This window comes from Chiloscyllium plagiosum, unplaced genomic scaffold, assembly GCF_037043375.1.
Source record: "Chiloscyllium plagiosum isolate Xiang-an unplaced genomic scaffold, Cpla_swu_hap1 HiC_scaffold_9, whole genome shotgun sequence".
Classification (NCBI taxonomy): Eukaryota; Metazoa; Chordata; class Chondrichthyes; order Orectolobiformes; family Hemiscylliidae; genus Chiloscyllium; species Chiloscyllium plagiosum.
Window position 1 is genome coordinate 95,720,866 of NW_028270147.1, and position 16,847 is coordinate 95,737,712.

Consider the following 16,847-nt stretch of genomic DNA (forward strand, 5'->3'; position numbering starts at 1 on the left):
ATGATTGTTTCCTTTGTTTTGGAAAGGTTAGCAAGTCATTGTGCAGCCATGACTGAAATCCAGCATGAATCAAAAAGCGTGTTGCAGCAGCCCCCTAGGTTGTGAATGGAAAGACATGTATACCGTTGAGTTTATGACAGAATAAACACATTTGAGGCCAATGTTTTCAGTTCAGCAAGTTCTTCTGTTCAGTTCAGTGAATGCCAGAAATTCAGGAGCACGTTTTATAGTTTGTAATTCAAGGAAGCCAGTTAACTCAACAGAATTAAAGTCTCTGAAGAAGGGTCACTGAAATTGAAATGTTAACTGTACTTTCTCTCCACTGATGCCAGAATTGCTGACATTCTCCAGTGATTTCTGTTTTTGTTTCAGATTCCCAGAATCCACAGATTTTCGTTTTATTTTGGTATTCAACTCAGTGGAAGTGTCTTGTTTGTGAAGCTTCTAGGCCAAAGGGAGTTTGGCTGGAAATCTGCAAGTTTTTGTAACTGGGAAAGTTTAGGCTGTCTCTGATTTGAGTTCATGATAGCAGACTCTAAAAGGAATCATCAATACTGTCTCCACGATCTGGGAGAGAAGCTGGAAGGAAGGAGTCAGTTAAATAGAAAAAGAGAATTAAGATAAGTCTGCAATTTCTCTGGAGTTGAATCTTTAACAGATGGTGTTGAGGAACAGGTCGAAATCTAGTGAAGTTTATGTTAAGATCTTCCGAACAGTAGTACGTCAGTGTATTGTTTTCTTTATGTAAACTCTTATTCCATTATTAATATGAATATTTGTAGCCTCATGTGGGTATGTTTTGGTTTGAGTTATAAGTATAGGCTGGGACTATTTTCATTGGAGCATGTGGGCGGCACGGTGGCAGTGGGCGGCACGGTGGCACAGTGGTTAGCACTGCTGCCTCACAGCGCCAGAGACCCGGGTTCAATTCCTGCCTCAGGCGACTGACTGTGTGGAGTTTGCACGTTCTCCCCGTGTCTGCGTGGGTTTCCTCCGGGTGCTCTGGTTTCCTCCCACAGTCACAAAGATGTGCAGGATCAGGTGAATTGGCCATACTAAATTGCCCGTAGTGTTAGGTAAGGGGTAAATGTAGGGGTATGGGTGGGTTTCGCTTCGGCGGGGCAGTGTGGACTTGTTGGGCCGAAGGGCCTGTTTCCACACTGTAATATAATCTAATCTATAATCTAATCTAATCATTAGAGGTTCATAAAATGATGAGAGGCATAGATGATGTGATGAGCCAAGCTGTTTTCTCCAAGGTAGGAGAGTCCAAAAGTAAAGGGCACAGATTTAAGGTGAGAGGAAAGGGCTTTAAAAGGGACCTGAAGGGCAGCTTTTTCACGCAGAGGGTGGTGCATATTTGGAATGAACTGCCAGAGAAAGTGGAGGGTGCAGGGATAGTTGCAGCATTTAAAAGACGTTTGGTCAGGAGAAATTTAGAGGGGAATGGTCCAAACTCAGGAAAATGGGCCTAGTTTAGTTTGGGGAACTTGGACGGCATGGATGAGTTGTACAGAAAGGTCTGTTTCCGTGCTGTATGATTCTTTGGCGCGGTTTTAAAATCATGGGTCACCCTTTTACTACAGAGATGAGGTAAAATCCTTTCTTCTTTGGGGCTCACTACCTCAAAGAGCGGTGGAGGAGATGTCATTGAGTATTTTTAAAGACAGTGATTTTCTGGCTACGATGTGATGGATAAGAATGGAAGCTGGGTAAGAGCAGCTGGACAACAGTGCAGAGGGGTTGGAGGAAGATGGTGTGGTCACTGTGTCCAAAGCTGCAGTCAGATTGAGAAGGAGAAAGACAGGGATGTTTGCCTTATTTTGTTTTTCTGTATTCTTTCAAGCGATGTGAGTGTCACTGCCAAGGCCACCATTTGTTGCCAATCCCTACTTTGGAACCTGGGAGATTTGAATGGGACAGGGCAATACCTGAAGAAAGGAAATGGTTTCCAGTCTCAGTAAAGCGTGGTGACCGGGGGACGGTCAGCAGTTTAGGGATTGAGGGAACAGGAAGTGGCTCTAATTGGATGAGGTGAACTCTGAGAGGGCATGAGAGGAGAGGAACTGGGAGGAAGCTGTGAGTTCAGGGTTCAAACAGGGAGGTGCATTAACGGAGATTTAATGGCCAAGTGGAAGGGAGGCACATGGCAGAAATAACTGATTGGATTGTCTTCATCTTTGGGACAAAGAAGCTCCCATGTTCAAAGGAAGCCTCGTCCTCAATAATATTATTAAGCTGTAGAGGTATCAGAAAAGACTTACCAGGATGTTACCGGGAATGGAGGGTCTGCATTATAGAGGAGGCTGAATAGCCTGGGGCTATTTTCACTGGAGCATAGGAGGTTGAGGGGTGACTGTATAGAGGTGTATAAAATCATGTGGGATATCAATAACGTGAATGGCAGTTGTTTTTTTTTCACCTAAGCTGGGGGTTCTCAAGACTAGGGGGCATTTTTTAAGGTGAATGGAGGAAGATTTAAAAAAGATGAGGGGCAAATCTTTTACACAGAGTGGTTCGTATGTCGAATGAACTCCCAGAGGAAGTGGAGGATGCAGATACAGTTACGACAGCTAAAAGACATTCAGATAAGTATATGCAAAAGAAATGTTTGGAGGGCTATGGGCCAAATGTAGGCGAGTGGGACTACTTTAATATGGTCTGGTTGGAACGAAGGGTCTGCTTCCATGCTGTATGATTCTATGGCTCTATAATATTTGCTAAGTTTTGGGGACTTAGATTCCGATTTAGAATCAGAGAATCCCAACAGTGTGGAAAGAGGCTGTTTTGGCCCATTAAGTCTGGACCTAGCCTCTGAAGAGCATCCCATTTAATAATAGTTTGATATAAAACCTTCCACCTTCACCTCCTCCCTCCCCAGTGGTAGCCCAATGGATCTAATGATTTGACCAGGACATTTCCAGTCAAGGCTGACAGCGTGTGCAGTAAACCTCTACACCACCCCCGCACCCATCCATAAACTCAGTGGGCTTCCAGATAATATCTTGCCGGGGTGAAGAAAGATTGCAGCTAGATTAGAGACAGGGCGTTGGAAATAGCAAAGAAAAGGATAATAAATTGTCAAATAGTATACACACATCTATATATAGACACTAATCCTCCAGCACAATATTTCCCTGGTTGCTAAGGGAGGCCAGACTAGCAACAACTGCCGGTAGCTGGAATGTTGGGCTCGTTGCCATAGCGATAATGCTTGTATTCTGGGGTAGTCGGAAATACTTGGCCTGCCGATTTGCAAAGTCCAGTCCTCTAGAGAGTTGCAGAAATTCTTCAGTATATGAGGGAGAGCGAGAGAGAGAAAATACTTGGCATTGTTACTGTGGAATCACTCCCTTCTAAGCACTGAAAACATTTTGAAAGTATTTCTCACAATTCCAGGCTCCTTCAGTTTTTAGCAAGGAGTTTTCTGTCAGGATGGCCATTTGCTTGTAACATGGAGGTGTTGTAGTGTTAAATCATTTCTATCGAGCTCGGAACTAATTGTTGTGTGAATAAATATCCTGGGCTGCCACATTCACATTCGCACTCATGGGCTGAGAAATGGTTTAACAGGCTTAACAGTCCTCCGGCCACAATACAGAGAAATACAGTCAATGAACCTTCAGAATACTAAGTCTGAGTATTTCAAGATAAAGAAGCCTGAATACATACCCCCAGTATGTTCAGGGGCAGCATCTTCCCAGCTGTTATTAGACTATTGAATGGGCTTTCTTGCCTCAAATAATGCTGACCTTGTTAATGTTGATCTCTCTTGTGTGCTCTGTGCAATGTAACCTGTGTGCCTCCGTCTAAATCTTTTCTTCTGTACATCCTTGCTTACTATGATCTGCCTGTATTGCTCGTAAACAAAGCTTTTCACTGTACTTCGGTACAAGTGACAATAAAGCAATTCAAGCTTAAGATTAGATTCCCTACAGAGTGGAAACAGGCCCTTCGGCCCAACAAGTCCTGCCTAATCTTCCAAAGTCCACACCCAGACCCATTTCCCTCTGACTAATGCACCTAACACTGTGGGCAATTTAGCATGGCCAATTCACCTGATCTACACATCTTTGGACTGTGGGAGGAAATCGGAGCACCCAGAGGAAACCCACGCAGACTCGGGGGAGAATGTGCAAACTCCACGCAGACAGTCGTCCGAGGCTGGAATCGAACCTGGAATCCTGGTGCTGTGAGGCAGCAGTGCTAACTGCTGAGCCACTGTGCCACTCTGTAAGGGAAGAAGAATACATAACATGGTAGCACTGAGAGTAAAAACTCCAATACAGAGAAATCCCAATTATCCGAAGGACGTGGGAGGGGAGTATTTCATTCGGTTAATTGAATTCCGGATAATCGAATGCCGGATAACATAGTTTAGCCAAGTGTCGGGAATTTGCGATCTTGCCGGATAATCTAATATTTGGATAATCAAATGCCGGATAATTGAGGTTACTCTGTATTTAATGCTGAGTCTGATGGTTAAATCTTATCCAAGTTAGTGGCAAAAAACTGAATGAGTCCCATGAAAACGAAGTACTTTCCAAAGCAATAAACCCAGTCTCGGGATGAATTGGCAGGTGGCGGATGTCAGAGAGGGGTATTTGAGAGGTTTTGAGCGAAAGTGCTGCCCGACATTTCAGCAGCTTTCTGCTGAGGGGGACAGAGGAAAGGTTCATTTTCTTTTGAATAGTCGGGAGCTGAGTGAAAACGACAGCAGAAAGCCAAACCCTGTAGCCGCTTTGTTTATACAGCTGGCCCACTTCAGTTTCGGGCCAACGATAACCCCCAGGATATTGCCGATTTTGGCATCAAGGGGCTGGTCACTTGTAATTGTTGAGCTATGTGAATCTACTGATCACCTTGAGTGCTGGGCTGTCAAAGTTGATGGAACGTGGAATCTCTAGGTCTGATTTGGAGATGCCGGTGTTGGACTGGGGTGGACAAAGTTAAAAATCACACAACACCAGGTTATAGTCCAACAGGTTTATTTGGAGACACGAGCTTTCAAAGCACTACTTCTTCAACCACTGATGAAGGGCATCTTCAACCATGTGAGAAGGGAAATTGCGATCTCTAAAGAAGGAGGCCATCTGGTGTGTTCTGTGGTGGAACTGGTGGCAAATTTGTCGGCTGCATAGAACAGTCCATCTTCCATAGTTACACTGGCACCACTCCCCACCTCTTCCTCCGCTACATTGATGACTGCATCGGCGCCACCTCGTGCTCCCGCGAGGAGGTTGAGCAGTTCATCAACTTCACCAACACACTCCACCCCGCCCTTAAATTCACCTGGACCATCTCTGACACCTCACTCCCCTTCCTGGACCTCTCCATCTCCATTAATGACGACTTGACTTGACACTGACAGTTTTTACAAACCCACCGACTCCCACAGCTACCTGGATTACACCTCTTCCCACCCTACTTCTTGCAAAAATGCCATCCCATATTCCCAATTCCTCCACCTCCGCCGTATCTGCTCCCAGGAGGACCAGTTCCACCACAGAACACACCAGATGGCCTCCTTCTTTAGAGACTGCAATTTCCCTTCCCACGTGGTTAAAGATGCCCTCCAACGCACCTCGTCCACATCCCGCACCTCCGCCCTCAGACCCCACCCCTCCAACCGTAACAAGGACAGAATGCCCCTGGTGCTCACCTTCCACCCTTCGCATAAACCAAACCATCCGCTGACATTTCCGCCACCTCCAAACGGACTCCACAACCAGGGATATATTTCCCTCCCCACCTCTTTCTGCCTTCCGCAAAGACTGTTCCCTCCATGACTACTTGGTCAGGTCCACGCCTCCCAACAACCCACCCTCCCTTCCCGGCACCCTCCCCTGCCACTGCAGGAATTGCAAAAGCTGCTCCCACACCTCCTCCCTCACCTCCATCCAAGGCCCTAAAGGAGCCTTCCACATCCATCAAAGTTTTACCTGCACACCCACCAATATTATTTACTGTATCTGTTGCTCCCGATGCGGTCTCCTCTACATTGGGGAGACTAGACGCCTCCTAGCTGAGCGCTTTAGGGAAAATCTCCGGGACACCCGCACCAATCAACCCCACCGCCCTGTGGCCCAACATTTCAACTCTCCCTCCCACTCTGCCGAGGACATGGAGGTCCTGGGCCTCCTTCACCGCCGCTTCCTCACCACCCGATGCCTGGAGGAAGAACGCCTCATCTTCTGCCTTGGAACACTTCAACCCCAGGGCATCAATGTGGACTTCACCAGTTTCCTCATTTCCCCTCCCCCCACCTTACCTCAGTTCCAACCTTCCAGCTCAGCACCATCCCCATGAGCTGTCCTACCTGCCAATCTCCCTTCCCACCTATCGGCTCCACCCTCCTCTCTGACCTATCACCTCCAACCCCACCCCCATTCATTCTTTGCAGCCTTCTCCCCAGCACCCCGCCCCCCCCAAATTTATCTCTCCACCCTGGAGGCTTCCTGCCTCTATTTCTGATGAAGGGCTTTTGACCGAAACGTCGATTTTCCTGCACCTCGGATGCTGCCTGACCTGCTGTGCTTTTCCAGCCCTACTCTCGTTCCATGTTCGAATGATTTCCCACTTTTGATGAAGTGGGTGAAGACTGGAGTTTTGTGGGGTCTTAGCTCTGATGAGATGGGGGGGGGGGGTGACCTTACTGAGCTTTACCAAGGTGGGCTCAGTCCCAGGTCCTCCATGACAGGAGGTTCTAGAATGGTGTTATGTTCTCCTCCGCATTGAGAGGGTGCTGCAGCCAGTGTGTTTCAGATAGCCCTGTATCTCTTTAAGGGGGATGATGTGATGGCTGTTGAACGCATTGCCTACCATGAGGTGGAAGAAGGTGACACTGTAGGTTGAAGACATTGAATGGAAGCAAGACAGGCCTGCTACCGATGGACCCAGAGGATTTTGCTGACGTTTTGTTTGGATGTTATAAAGATCCCGAGTGTCATATCACCAGCCTTGAAACTGGGGTTTTATAGAAAGATAGAAGATAGGAGCAGGTGGAGGCCATTCAGCCCTTCGGGCTTGCTCCCCCATTCATCATGATCATGGCTGATTGTCCAACTCAATAGCCTAATCCTGCTTTCTCCCCCATAACCTTTGATCCCATTCACCCCAAGTTAGCCACCTCTTGAATACATTCAATGTTTTGGAATCAACTACTTCCTGTTGTAATGAATTCCACAGACTCACTGCTCTTTGGGTGAAGAAATGTCTCCTCATCTCCCTCCTAAATGGCCCACCCCGAATCCTCAGACTGTGAGCCCTGGTTCTAGACACACCCACCCATTGGGAACATCCTTCCTGCATCTACCCTGTCTAGTCCTGTTGGAGTTTTATAGGTCTCTATGAGATCCCCCCTCATTCGTTTGAGCTCCAGCAAAACAATCCTGACCCAGTTAATCCCTTCTCGTAAGTCACTCCCACCATCTCCAGAATTGGTCCCTCGTCAGGAATGATACCATTCGTGATGAAGGGTTCCTGCCCGAAACGTCGATTTTCCTGCTCCTCGGATGCTGCTTGACCTGCTGTGCTTTTCCAGCACCTCTCTAATCTTGAGCACTTGAACCATGTTATACTGGCAGACTCCAGAAACCACAGTGTGGTGGCAGCAACTGGGCGTTAAGGGCCAGTGGTAGCTGATTCATGCTAAAGACTGTAAAGGTAATACCAGCAGCAGTACTGAAGGGTCTTTACCTCCATCTAAATGATGCATGCCAAACAGAATGGGGAACATGTGTGATTTACTAAGATTGGCGCCTGCAGAAATATCACCTTTAATGCATCTTATGCAAGGAAACAATGTGGTGTAATTCACACACACGCTCACCATGAGTCTGACATCCCATGCATTGGCATTAGCCCTTTTCAATATTTTTAGAGCTCCTCAGGGTAGACTCCTGAAACCTGTCGCTTCACTGAGAAAGTGCACTGGTCCACACAAATCTTCCTGTGACCCACGAGGTGATTTGTCCATTCTAACACCAACAATTCCAAAACTCAACAGAGAGCTGATTCCTGATTTGTGCCAGTTGTTGTGGGCTATTTAATTTCCTCCTGAGCACCGAGTGTGGGGTGTGTTGGGTCTCCCAATGGGATGCCGTCTGTCGGTGGAGGTTCAACAGATATAAGGAGCCATCAAGACTGTGACTGACCTGTCCTCCATCTGCAGACAGAGGTGCAGAGATGTTGATGAGCTATATAGTGAGCAGAGATGGAGGCTAATTGATTTATCAAGACTTACACAAATCGATATTCACTGATCCATCACCGGCAGCTTCAACTGTGTGATACAATATCTCAAACTCCCTCCCTAAACCTCTTCCTCCATCTCTCTCTCTTCCACTTCTTGGAAGATGCCTCTTTGACAGGCTTCTTAGTCACCTACCTTAATATTTCCTCAAATGCTTTTGTGAAACTCCTTACCCTGGCAAAGGTGCTACAAGAATTCAGGCTTTGTGACCCTCAGAGGTGGCAGGTGAGTGCTTGCGTGAGCTAAACCAGGGTCTGTAATTCCATGGGCAGGGGCTGAGCCGGCCGGGTTGTGTTTGGCGTGACTGGAGTGACTGGAGGGTAAGCGGTTGGGGGCACTGGATGATAAATATCATAAGCGAAAGTGAGGACTGCAGATGCTGGAGGTTAGAGTCAAGGTTACAGTGGTGCTGGAAAAGCAGAGCAAGTCAGGCAGCATCTGAGGAACAGGAAAATCGACGTTTCGGGCAGGAGCCCTTCATCGGGAATGGTGGATATTATAGCAGAGATCCCTGAGGTCTACAACGAGACTTCAGCTGGTCAGTAAAAGGAACAAATAGAAATGGGACTCAGGCTAGGGAGGGTAATTTTTTAACATAACTGAGTGGGTGGGATTGGGTGGCAATCTGGTTTGACAAGCTAACCACAACATGTATGTCGGTGGTGGCTCAGGCAGTGAAGAAGGCAAGTAATATGTTGGCCTTCATAGCAAGAGTGTTTGAGTACAGAGGTAGGGATCTCTTGCTGCAATTGTACAGGGCCTTGGTGAGGCCACACCTGGAGTACTGTGTGCAGTGTTGGTCTCCTAATCTGAGGAAGGATGTCCTGGCGATGGAGGGAGTGGTTTCCCAGACTGACTCCTGGGATGGCAGGACTGATGTGCAAGGAGAGTTTGGATCAGTTAGGATGGTATTCACTGGAATTTAGAATAAGACTAATAAATCTAGACAGAAAGGGATGACTAGGGAGACCAGGACCAGGGGTCACAGTATGTGGACATAGAGTAGGCCATTTCAGACTGAGATGAGGAGACATATCCTCACCCAGAGAGTGGGGAGCCTGTGGAATTCACTACCACTCAAAGTGGTTAAGGCCAAAGCATTGAATGTTTTCAAGAAAGAGTGAGATGTATATCTTAGAGCAGAAGGGTATGGGCAGATAGCAAGAACTCAGGATTCAATTGAATGACAAGCTATAATCATATTGAATGGCAGACGGGCCTAAAGGTCCTATTTTCTCTGTTTCTATGTGCATTAGTGTAGCACCTTTCATGTCATTGGGTTATCAAGGAAAGTTGGAGGCGTATCACAAACCTGACAGCGCCTTTCTGAATAAGCAGGTTCGTTCAAAAACTCGTTTAGATCTGAAAAGTAACCACGCCTTTGAGCACGGTTGATTGGTGTCATTGCCATGGTAACAGGGAATGTGGGAAACCTCAAAAACAGTTTCAACCAATCCTGCAGGATCATATCTGCATTGACTGCTCTCCCATGCCTTGTGTTAAAGTCAGGGAGAGAATGTGGTACAATTGAAACGACAAGAGCGTTTGAGGGCGAAGTTAAAAATCACACAACACCAGGTTATAGTGCAACAGGTTTAATTGGAAGTACACTAGCTTTCGGAGCGATGCTCCTTCATCAGATGAGGGAGAAGGGCAGCACCCTCAGATCCTCAAAACAAAATGAGAGAGGAAGTGGCTGGACTCTACATAATGTCTGTAGCAGCTCCATACAGGCAGGTCAAGGTCTGCTCTCACATTGAGAGAGTGCACAGGAATCAAAGCTGACAATCTGAGCAGTTAGTTAGCTAAAACCTATGGGTAGGAGCCTCCCAGCATGGGCTCATAGAAGAAATGATTAGGGCCAGCTAAGGAGAGAGGCAAAAAGAGAGAGCAAGAGAGTGTAGAGTTACAGCACGGTGGCTCAGTGGTTAGCACTGCTGCCACACAGCGCCAGGAACATTGATTCCAGCCTCGGGCGACTGAGCAAACTCTGCACAGACAATGTCTTTGTGGGTTTCCTCCAGGTGCTCCGGATTCCTCTCACAGTCTAAAGATGTGCAGGTTAGGTGAATCATCCATGATAAATTGTCCCATATTGTCCAGGGATGTACAGGCTAGGTGGGTTAGCCATGGGAAATGCAAGGTTACAGGGATAGGGTGGGATGGGGGCAGAGTATGATGGTGGGATGTTAGGTGGGGTAGAGTATATGTGAGGGCGGGCGGGAGCAGGATGAGGTACAGTGTATGAGGGTGGGGAGTTGGGTGGGGTAGAGTGTGTGTGAGGGTGGGGGCTGGATGAGGTAGAGTGTGTAAGGGTTGGGAATGGAATGGGGTACATTGTGTGTCTGAGGGTGGGGAGTGGGATGGGTACTGTGTGTGTGTGTGAGGGTGGGGAGTGGGATGGGGTACAGTGTGTGTGTGTGAGGGTGGGGAGTGGGATGGTGTACAGTGTGTGTAAAGGGTGGGGGGGCTGGATGGCGTACAGTATGTGAGGGTGGGGAGTTAGTGGGGAGTAGAGTGTGTGTGTGTATGAGGGTGGGGAGATGGATAGGGACAGTGTGTGTGTGTGTGAAGGTGGGGAGATGGATGGGGACAGTGTGAGGGTGGGGAGTGGGATAAGGTACAGTGTGTGTGTGAGAGGGTGGGGAGCTGGATGGGGTAGAGTGTTTGAGGGTGGGGGGCTGGATGGGGTACAGAATGTGAGGGTGGGGAGTTGGGAGGGGTAGAGTGTGTGTGTCGGTGGGGGGCAGGATGGGGTACAGTGTGTGAGGGTGGGGTGCTGGATGGGGTACACTATGTGAGGGTGGGGAGTTTGGTGGAGTACAGTGTGTGAGGGTGGGGGGGCTGGATGGGGTAGAGTGCGTGTGATGGTGGGGAGTTGGATGGGGTACAGTGTGTGTGTGAAGGTGGGGAGTGGGATGGGGTACAGTGTGTGTGTGAGGGTGGGGAGTTGGATGGGGTACAGTGTGTGTGTGAGGGTGGGGAGTTGGATGGGGTACAGTGTGTGTGTGAGGGTGGGGAGTGGGATGGGGTACAGTGTGTGTGTGAGAGTGGGGAGTGGATGGGGTACAGTGTGTGTGTGAGGGTGGGGAGGTGGATGGGTTACAGTGTGTGTGTGTGAGGGTGGGGAGTTGAATGGGGTCCAGTGTGTGAGGGTGGGCAGTGGGATGGGATACAGTGTGTGTGTGAGGGTGGGGAGTGGGATGGGGTACAGTCTGTGTGTGAGGGTGGGGAGTGGGATAGGGTACAGTCTGCGTGTGAGGGTAGGGACTGGGATGGGGTACAGTGTGTGTGTGGGAGGATTGAGAGTGGGTTGGGGTACAGTGTGTGTGTGAGGCTGGGGAATGGGATGAGGTACAGTGTGTGTGAGGGTGGGGAGTTGGATGGGGTACAGTGTGTGTGTGTGTGTGTGTATGAGTGGGGAGTGGGATGGGGTACAGTGTGTGTGAGGGTGGGGAGTGGGATGGGGTACTGTGTGTGAAGGTGGGGAGTGGGATGGGGTACAGTGTGTGTGGGGGAGGATTGGGAGTGGGATGGGGTACAGTGTGTGTGAGGGTGGGGCGTGGGATGGGGTACAGTGTGTGTGTGAGGGTGTGGAGTTGGATGGGGTACAATGTGTGTGTGAGGGTGGGGAGTGGGATGGGGTACAGTGTGTGCGTGTGTGTGGTGGGGGGAGGGGGTGGAGTGTGTGTGAGGGTGGGGAGTTGGATGGGGTACAGTGTGTGTGAGGGTGGGGAGTGGGATGGGGTACAGTGTATGTGTGAGGGTGGGGAGTGGGATGGTGTACAGTGTGTGTGAAGGTGGGTAGTTGGATAGGGTACAGTCTGTGTGTGAGGGTGGGGAGTGACATGGGGTACAGTGTGTGTGTGAGAGTGGGGAGTGGGATGGGTTACAGTGTGTGTGGGAGGGTTGGGGGCTGGATGGGGTACAGTGTGTGTGTGAGGGTGGGGAGTTGGATGAGGTACAGTGGGTGTGGGTGGGGAGTTGGATGGGGTTCGGTGTGTGAGGGTAGGGGGGCTGGATGGAGTACAGTATGTGTGTGTTTGAGGGTGGGGAGTTGGATGTGGTACAGTGTGTGTTTATGAGGGTGGGATGGGGTACAGTGTGTGTGTGTGAGGGTGGGGAGTTGGATGGGGTACAGTGTGTGAGGGTGGGTATTTGGATATGGTACAGTGTGTGAGGGTGGGGAGTGGGATGGGGTACAGTGTGTGTGAGGGTGAGGAGTGGGATGGGGTACAGTGTGTGTGTGAAGGTGGGGAGTGGGATGGGGTACAGTGTGTGTGTGTGTGAGGGTGGGGAGTGGGATGGGGTACAGTGTGTGTGTGAAGGTGGGGAGTGGGATGGGGTACAGTGTGTGTGTGTCAAGATGGGGAGTGGAATAGGGTACAGTGTGTGTGTGTGAGGGTGCGAGTTGGATGGGGTACAGTGTGTATGTGAGGGTGGGGAGTGGGATGGTGTACAGTGTGTGTGAGGGTGGGGAGTGGGATAGGGTACAGTGTGTGTGAGGGTGGGTAGTTGCATGGGGTACAGTGTGTGTGAGGATTGGGAGTTGGATGGGGTACAGTGTGTGTGTGTGATGGTGTGGAGTGGGATGGGGTACAGTGTGTGTGTGAGGGTGGGGAGTGGGATGGGGTACAGTGTGTGTGAGGGTGGGGAGTGGGATGGGGTACAGTGTGTGAGGGTTGGGGGCTGGATGGGGTAAAGTGTGTGAGGTGGGGGGCTGGATGGGGTAAAGTGTGTGAGGGTGGCGGTTGGATGGGGTACAGTGTGTGTGTGATGGTGTGGAGTTGGATGGAGTACAGTCTGTGAGGGTCGGGGGGCTGGATGGGGTAAAGTGTGTGAGGGTGGGGAGTTGGATCGGGGACAGTGAGTGAGAGAGGGTGGAGTTTGGAGATCATTCAAAGCTGTTTTATGTCAGTTCAGTTTTTATATGCTTTGTTCATTCACACAACATTCACACAACATTCCAACTAGTTCATTTGAAATCAGAAGCTTTCGGAGCGCCATTCCTTAGCCAGGTGAAGTCAGGTGACTTCTGACTTTGTCCACCTCAGTGCAACACCAGCAGTGAGTGTGGAGAATGAGAAGCTGGTAATGGAGATGTGAGAATGTTGTCCAGAGACATTCACCATTCCTCCTGTTACTGCAGCCACTTCTCAAGCTGAGGAATTTACGTGAAAGCATTTTCCACTGGCCAGCAGCTTTGTTGCTGACTGTGTTTCTATACTCCCAGACCCTGTGCCCTCTCAGTACCAGAGAGCTGAGAGCCTGGAGATCCATCCCTTTAAAATCTCCGAGGTGATGTTTCAAGTGTTTTATAAATACAAGGTCTTACATCAAGGGAGGGTTTTGTCGTAAGTATTTCCACTGAGGTTTCAACCTTGGGCTGGGGGAGCCGAAAGATAACAATGTGCATTCGTGTAGCACCTTCACAGTTGTAAAATTGTGAGGATTCTTAAAAAGGTTGGATTTAGGGGACCACAGAGATTGTGAAGGGTGTACAAATATTGGCCTTGATCAAACGCTTGAGTGCATTGACCTAGCCTGAACCATCACTATCCATAACCAGTGGTTAGCCCAGATAGCCACCGGTGGGTGTGTCACCCCACCCTGGATAAATCATGGACCCTCTCACACCCCCAGCTGTGCCTCTGTTTCCTTCCACTCCATTTGAAAGGGAAGGGAGGTCGCTCAAGGTTTCTGTCATGAACAGGATATCCTCCCTGTGCTCGCGGCTGTGCTCCTCCCAGCCCGTGTTTAACCTCTGCCCACCGCCCTCGCTCTCACAGCCTTGACAGGAAGTCCCCACGCTGAAAGCGGCAGCACTTCCTCAGAGCTTCCTCAGGACACGAGCAGCCTCCTGGCGCCGTGCCCCAGCAGCAGCAGAGCTCCGTACAGAGTGTCAGAGCCTGAGGGGGTGTCGAAGGAAGACTGGCTCCTTCTCTCCCCAGGGTTTACCCACCCACTCACGCCTAGCCCACCCCACCCACTCCCCTCAGAATCGACCTTACAAAACCAGAACATTGCTGGCAGAAAATATCACTGGGACAATTACTGAAAGAGAAAATGACTCTTTGCTTTTTGACAATGCATGAGATTGAATCTCATTCAATTGACTGGGGCACCATAATGTCACCTCAAGACCAGGAGTAGGCCATTTGGCCTCTAGAGCCTGCTCTGCAATTCAATATGAGCATCCAACCCAGTCCCCTGTTCCTGCTTTCTCCCCAGACTCTTTGATCCCTTTAGGTCTAAGAGCTATATCTAACTGCTTCTTGAAAACATTTAATGATTAAGCCTCAACTCACTCTCTGGGTGAAGACTTTTATCCTCACCTCAGTCCGAAACGGCCTACCCTGAATCCTCAGACCGTGTCCCTCTGGTTCTGGACTCTCTCTTGATCGGGAACATCCTACCTTGTGTTTACCTTGTGTGGTCCTGTTAGAACTCTATGAGGTCCTCCTCATTCTTCTAACCTCCAGTGAAGGTAATCATGACCGATCCCCAGCCTCTCTTCGCACATCAGTCCTGCCATCGCAGAGGTCAGTCCGATGTGAGGTTGTTGCTCGCAGTAGCTGACTGATCAGGAAATTCTCTCCCTCTTAACGTCTGCCAAATGGATTTACAGATCGATAATTGACCGTGATCACTGACCCCTGAATCTGAGCCCACTTCTTCTGCACTGTTGGACCTCTCGCTTCTCCCCTGGTGATGGGAGTTAAACTGAGACCGGGTTGTGTACGAGTTGTCAGCGCTGTCCAACGCGCTAGGAAGAGGCTGGTACATTTTAAAGTCTTTCCTCATTTCCCATGCACCGTTGTCCCTAGTTAACACTTCTCACCCTCCCCACCGCCCCCCCCCCCCCCGTGCCCACTGCGATACCTCCATTGGGTGGCACAAGACTGTCAGACAACACTGTTGGTACCCAGGCCAGCTCCCACATTGTTACAGTGAAGAGTTAGTTAAGAGAATTTCTCTCTGCCTCTTCAAAGGGTACGGCAAGTGTCCTGGAGGCCAATTTTAAATTTTCTGACAATCTGGGATGCTCATTAGCTCCCAGGGCATCATCAGAGGGTAGGTCATGGGCTGCGTGTGTGTTGAGCAAGGTGTAGTGGGTCACACTCAAAGTGAGGCAGCCAATGAGATCAGTTTTAGATTTAATACTGTGCCCAAACAGCCAGTTTCCCTCACAGTCTCGCTGAGGCTTCACTTGCTCCCCCCACCTCCCGACCATGAGGGAGCAGACCAAGATTGCAGGGTCCCATCCTGTTCGGGTGGCAGTGACTGCTGTGGGGTCACACAGAGCCAGGCCAGGGGTGGGGTGGGGCAGTGCTGCACTCAGACACATTGAGTCTGGGAGGGATCAGAGGCCTCCCTTCCTAACCTTGCTGCCAGTGCTCACCTTGTTTTGTACGTGTGTCACTCTTTGATGGGATCACTGTAAGGGTTGTCCCAGTGAGGATCGGCCGAACACTCTGCGTTCACATGAGGCAGGCCCTCGAAGCCTATTGGGACAAAGGTCAGGTTTGTTATCGCAGGAGTGACACTGCTCTGAGCAAGGACACACTGGGCTCTCTTTCATTGGCTGCTGGCCCCTCTTCCCCCCACTCCCCGACCTTCCCCTTCTCTCTCCCACTGGCTGCCGTATCTGTCTCTCCAACACCACCCCCGCTTCCCCACCGGCCTTCCCCGTCACTGGTTGGAGCGCTCCACTTTATCTCTCTCATTCTGTCTCTCTCTTAAATGACATACTAAACCTGTACCTTACCAAAGGCAGATGGAAAAGACAATCTCACAACTCTCTCAGAGCAGCATGTGAGACTGATTGATCAGGAGATTACCTCCTTGGTGTTTATGGGTTCATGCTTTGTACAGACAGGCTGTGTGAGTGAAACCGAGCATTACTGCACTCAGCAACACAGATCGTAACAATGTACAGGAGGTTTTTGGCAATAGACATTGAAATAACTCCACAGGGGCCGGTATGCCGTCACCAGGTCACCCTTTATCTACATGTGCATGGAACCCGCCACTGATCCAGCTCCTTCGGAGCCAGCTGTTAGAGTTGAGCACAATTCCTGACACTCCTGTTTAAATCTGTCAGCCAGGGCTCCCTGATTAGACCGTGTTAACAGCCTCAATCAGGGAACTCATATTCTATGAGGTCTACCTGGCTGACCTCATTACAATCACTACAGACCTGAAGTCACATTTCAATGTTTCCTCTATTACAACAGTGAACACTGTACAAACTAAAGGACTTTGCAGACTGTGAAGAATGGTAGATATTCCTGCGGTCACTAGGATTGCTGTCTTTTCTCACATTTTCAAGTATCACGGTGATGGCTGTTCTTAACAGCGGTCTTTCTACTTGATGGAGTGGAGAGAGAGAGACAGAGAGAGAGATTGTTTCCTCTTGTGGGGAAGAGTATAATGTTACACCATCAATATCAGATAGTTCCCAGGAAATCCAACAGGGAATTCAGGAGAAAACTCTTCACCCAAAGAGCAGAGAGAGTGTGGAACTCACTCTCACAGGGAATGGTCGTAATGAACAGCATTGATGTGGTTAGGAGGCAACTGGACAGGAGGC

At 49.5% G+C, this 16,847-nt stretch overlaps 1 long non-coding RNA gene across 2 annotated transcripts; it reads right to left on the reverse strand.

Moving 5' to 3' along the window:
* Positions 1-2,996: 2,996 nt before the first annotated feature.
* Positions 2,997-15,751, reverse strand: LOC148149192 (uncharacterized). 2 transcript variants are annotated; one of them, XR_015758060.1, is made up of 3 exons: positions 15,657-15,751; positions 14,671-14,863; positions 2,997-4,231 (listed from the first exon to the last, which is right to left on the reverse strand). It is a non-coding gene; the product is annotated as an uncharacterized LOC148149192 (long non-coding RNA). The 2 variants fall into 2 exon arrangements; XR_015758062.1 differs by lacking the exon at positions 2,997-4,231 and adding an exon at positions 7,494-8,167.
* Positions 15,752-16,847: the final 1,096 nt, after the last annotated feature.